The following is a 6,215-nucleotide window of genomic DNA, read 5'->3' on the forward strand; positions in this document are numbered from 1 at the left end:
CATTAAGAAACGGTGCGACGTTAACACTGATGCCTCTTCGAGGCTGTCAAAAATGAGCACAAAAGCTAAACCTAATGTTTCTCCTCAGAGAGTAGTAAACCAGAACTACTATTTACCTCTCCAAACTTTGGATGATGATGAGCGCGATGACGTTAGTAATAATAATAATGATGAAGTAATTATCGATAACTCGATAAAAAAGAAGATTCTCCCAATCACTATACTCAAGTGCAAAATTGAACAAGTTCACGAATTATGCAGAATTCTGAATATAACGAATTATTCAATTAGGAAAATTTCAATTGGATTGAAGTTATTCCTAACAGATCCAAAGGATATAGAGCCTATTTGCAATGGACTTGAGCAGAACCTTCAAGTGAAATTCTTTACATACGCAGCAAAGTATGATAAACCGTACAAGGCCAATTTACTAGGTTTGGACAAAATGGATCCTAATGTAGTAAAAACTGAATTAAATAAGATGGGACTTAAATGCCTCGATGTAAAGTTAGTAACAAGGAAAATTGAGAAACTCTCCTTGGAAATTGTTATTTATGTCGTTTATTTTCAACGAAAATCAATAAGCCTTAAGGAATTGCGCCAAAGTTATTCTGATTTCAATCGTATAAAAGTTCGTTGGGAATACCAAAAACAGAACAGAAATAAAATTACACAATGTTATAACTGCCAAATGTTTGGGCATGGCTCAAATCGTTGTAACGTTAAAACATTTTGTGCTAATTGTGCTGGAAATCACAAAACTGCAGAGTGTAAGGTTACCACCATAAAATGTGCTAACTGCAGAGGAGAACATAAATCGTCTTCTCCAGAATGTCCTGCAAGGAAATCTTTTATCGAAATGCGTCAAAAATATCAACCGAAAAATAGAGCAAAACCAAGTATGCAGTTTGATAGCTCCTTTAAATATACTAGCACGTTTCCTAATTCATTAAACCAGGAACATGCAGATACTACTAACAACTGGTCTACTCCACAAAATAATCCCAATCAATTGTTTTCATTAGAGGAAATGAAAACTTTAACATTAGAGTTAATTTCGAGCCTTAGAAGGTGTAAAACGAAGAATGACCAATTTGAAGTCATCACTTCGCTTGCTTTCAAATTTTTAAATTGAGCAATAAATTAAAAATTGTTTCATGGAATGCAAGAGGCGTTCGAAACAAAGTAAACGAACTGTTTTATTTTCTCGACAACCAAAATATTGATATATGCCTACTGAATGAAACATGGCTAAATGTACATTGCTCTATTAAAAACAGGAGATACAATTGCTACAGAAAGGATCGGCAAGACCAAAGAGGGGGAGGTGTTGCAATTTTAGTTAAAAAGGAAATAAATTATCAATTATTACCAATTGTAAACACGTCCGTTATTGAAAATATTGGCATTTCAATTTCCACGGATAATGGTTTCTTAAATATTTATTCATGCTATTTTCCCGGCGGTAACAGAGACCTTACCTCAAGAAAAAGGATGTTTTCTTCGGACATACAAAAGTTAACAAACTCAAATAAGAAATATTTAATTGGAGGTGATTTCAACTCGAGGCATGCATTTTGGGGTTGCACCAGGAACAATTCGTGGGGTAATATATTGTACGAAAAATATCAACAGAGCAATTTCCAGGTCTTATTCTCTCAAGATTGCTCTTATATACCTGCAGATACCAGGAGGCAACCATCGAACCTGGACCTTTATATCACTAATCTTCAGAATGTTAGAAGAGTAAGGACTATTAATAATCTAGGATCAGATCACCTGCCATTAGCATGTGAAATTGGCTCTAATCCTGAAATCAATGTTAACTTTTCCTTCCACTATAAAAAAGCAAATTGGAAGCGATATCGACAATACTTAAATAGAAACTTGCCTCCCATTTTCACTGATAATTTAAACCCTGGTGTAAATCAAATAGACGCCATTCATTTTCAGAAATTATAAAATCGGCTGTAGAGAACAGTGTACCCAAAAGAAGAATTGCCGCTTCTAAATACTCTATTCCAAACCACATAATAACGTTAATTCAGCACAGAAATATATATTCGAGAAATTTTAAAAGATTTCGAGATATTAACGATCGCCATCAGTTAAATCGTCTTAACAAAGTGATAAAAAAGGAACTTTTCATCCACAGGAACAAGTCTTGGAACACAATGTTGTCTTCTTTAGATAAAGCATCAAGACCCTTTTGGAACATCTCAAGAATGTTAAAAAGGAAAAATAAGCAAATCCCAACTATTATAAAGAACAATAACGCTTTTTATTCTTCCGAGGAGAAGTGCAAAGTTCTGGCAGAACACTTTTACACAAACCATACACTGAGTGACCACTTGAGTGATACTACGACTCGTGAAGATGTGAATAAAATAGCGACATATGTCAAGCAAACTATCTATGAAACACCTGATCAAATGTTAATCAATCCTGATAAAGTTCGCGAATTGCTAAAGAAGCTTAAAAATGGAAAATCGCCGGGTATGGATAACATAAACAATTTATGCTTAAAAAATCTGCCTATCAAAGGAGTAAAATCTCTTACACAAATATTAAATTCATGTCTACGAACATCTTATTTTCCCAGTGTTTGGAAGTGTGCAAAGACGATTCCAATCCAAAAAGCCAACAAATCTGGTACCTCCCCTTCAGACTACAGACCAATAAGTCTGCTCTCGTCGATGAGTAAACTCTTGGAGAAAATATTAAAAGAGAAAATCCTTCTGTTCATTGAGCAACACGATATTATTCCTCCACAACAGTTTGGGTTTAGAAAGGAACACAATACATCCCAACCTTTATATAAAATACGAGATTATGTCCACGAAAATTTTAACTCTGGCCAATCTACCGGTATGATCCTATTAGACATAAAATCAGGGGCCTAATTACGTGATTCGATTCGATCGAGTATTTGCTCGTGAAAAAGATTTCGACACGATAAAAAAGCGGCATGACGAGATTCGATCGAAATCATTGATCGAATGTTTCGAGAGTAACCGGTAGTCGAACTATGAAAACCTATGTATACTATAGGGAATATTATGAAGGTAGATGTAAAAAAGGTGTTTTTTTTTAAAGCAAGAACCAAAAAAAAAACAAAATTATGAATGAAAAATGTAAATATTTGTGGAATTTTTTGAACAATACATTGAATAATAATTTCGGTATGAAGTTGTGCTAAGAAAATAAGAAAATTATTAATTCTTGCAAAATCTTTTTGACATTGTTGTAACGGATTGCTAATACATCTACCTTAATAATCCTCTCTCAAAATAAATGAGAGAGAGTTTGGTGGGTGTTTTGCATTAGCCTCTCTGAGAGAATATTTCCTTTGGTAAACAACGGGGGATGAAATGTTTAAAATGTACTTCACTTATAAAATTAAGGCTATTAATATTAAATATTTTTTTCTGTTTTGCAGAAATGCTTATTTTTCAACTTATTCTATAACGACTGCAAAACTAGTTTTTGTTTAATGATTGCTTGCATTTTGATTCTAAATTTATCACAATTTCTAAAAACGACTGCAAAGGACTTTTCCCAATTTCTCTTGTTATATTGTCTAAAAAATGCTGCCAATTATTTACTAACATCGTTTTTCTTCTATAAAACGACAACAGACAACAATTTTTACATTTTAAACAAAAAGACAATAAGAAATCTTTCATTTTATTTGTTTACGATAGGCAATTTGGCCTCGATAAATTACTCGCAAATTTATGCTCAATTACTCGATAATTTTACTCGATAACGAATGTTGTCATCCCAACTTTGAGTACTCAGGTCGAAACAACTCGATATCGAATCACATAATTAGGCCCCAGCTTTTGATTCTGTTTGGCACAACGGACTTATATATAAATTACATAAGTTAAACTTCCCCATGGAAATCACGAAAATAATTCAGAGCTTTTTATCTGAAAGAACTTTTTACGTATCGATCGGACCTTCTACTTCTGATAAGAAACACATTATTGCTGGATGCCCTCAAGGATCCTGTCTATCGCCTATCCTGTACAACATATACACATCAGATATTCCAATTATACAAGGATGCAACACCTCAATTTTTGCTGACGACACGTCTGTACTATGTTCGGACATTTTATCATGCAGTATCATCGAACGTTTAGAGAAAGCTTTATCAGAGCTAAGTAAATATTTCATCAAGTGGAAGATCTTACTTAATGCAGATAAAACTGAAGCAATATTTTTCACGAGAAAACGTTGTACACGTTTTATTCCTCAGAGACCAATTCTGTTTAATAACCATTAGTGGAATTCTGAAACTCATTTTTTGAGTTACCGAAAAAAATCGTTAAAATTAAAACGCAAAATTATAAATGAAAAGTATCAATAAAAGTTGACAGCACTGCTGCTATCGGTAGGATTTAGCAACAGCTTTATTTTGGTTGTTAACTTACCGAAAAATTTCGTTAATTACCGAAATTATAAGCATTTTAATTTTACCGATATTTGTCGGTAACTCGAAAAATGAGTTACAGAATTCCACTACTGGATATTATATGGAAAAATAGTGTCAAATACTTGGGTATCATACTTGATTCTAAAATTAATTTCAAATACCATATTCCATACGTAGTGGACAAAATAAATAAAATAATCAGGCTGATCTACCCACTAATAAATAGAAGGTCAGAATTAAATATCGAAAATAAAAAACTAATATTCAAAGGAATTATCCAACCATTAATGTATTATGGAGCTCCAGTTTGGTCAACGTCAGCAAAATGTCATATAAAAAAACTACAGATATGTCAAAACAAAATACTTAAAATGATATACAACTTGCCTTGGCTTTACTCTACTCAACGACTTCATGTACTGACTGGCTTCGATTTAGTACAGCACAAGATCAATATGCTGACAAAAACGTTCAAAGAAAAATGCCAAACCTCCCAGTTTCAACATATAAATGATTTAGTATCATCGTAATTTTATCTCCTTAACTTATCTAAATATCTTCAAAAGGTTTTTTTTTTTTTTTTGCGTATTTATCCTAAATTTACATATTAAAAACTGATACAATTTCTATTAATATTATTTAAATAATTATAAAGTAGAAAAGGAGTTAAAATTCCTAACCTCTTGTAGTAAGCTATAATATAACTGTTACAAAATATTCTATATATTACACGCAATAAAGAAGAAATTGAAATAGTCTTTTCTGTTTTGTTATGTCTTTTCATTATCCTTTATGTTGCTCGGTGGTTAGTATACTGCTTCCTCATTTCACTTCTTGGCAAAACCTGAACATGTGTTGTGTTTGTCTATACACTTAATATTATACGTTACATATATATCAAAGTTTTATAGAAAGTGTATATGAGAATTATTTACAACCAAACAAAAATAAAACAAAACAATCAGTTTTTAATCACCTATCTGTTCAAAATATGATCAGAAGATACATAATTTTAATCACTTTTCAAACACCTGCATGACCCTTTTTTGATTAAGCATTTTTCAATCTTCTTGAAGATCAAAATGTGACAATTAATAACAAAAAAGTCACATTTTAAACGCCTCAATGATTTATTTGTGATTGCTACACATTTGTTGTTGTATTTTAAATTGAACTCTTTTTAATCATTACAGGGAGTCACTTTCGAGTCCCTTTCTGATCATACAAGCGACTTAATCAATTTTTGATCACCAAAAGGACTCTAAAAAGACTCCGCAATGTGATTTTTGATAAAACAATCTTCCAAATGCTAGCTGGGATGAGTGGGGCCTTAAGAATCGTATTTGTTTTCTATAAATATTTATTCAAACAAAGCAAATTAAAATTTTTAAATAGAAAAAATATCAAAAGGGCTTTAGTAATCTCAGTCGGTGCGGAAACTTTTTTCACCGAATCGAAATAAAACACGCGTTTTCGTTATAAGGATAATATTCCGCGCATGGTACTGGTGTGGTATTTTTTGGTTATAGCCCTAATATACATACATATTGTATTGTTTGTAGCTGACCGAATTTGCTTAAATTAGCTATATGTGGTTCCTAGTGGACAAAAAACTTCACATACAATTGATCGTCATTCGTAACAGAAAGATAACTAATTATTCCATATAAGTTCAGAATATTTCATAGTGGGTATAAAATGTTCGATCCGACCGAACTTAACACTTGTCGTTCTTCGGTTTTCGTCGTCATCCAAGAAATTAAATTTATAG

Source organism: Musca autumnalis, unplaced genomic scaffold (genome assembly GCF_047663935.1).
Source record: "Musca autumnalis isolate F117 unplaced genomic scaffold, ASM4766393v1 scaffold_2, whole genome shotgun sequence".
NCBI lineage: Eukaryota > Metazoa > Arthropoda > Insecta > Diptera > Muscidae > Musca > Musca autumnalis.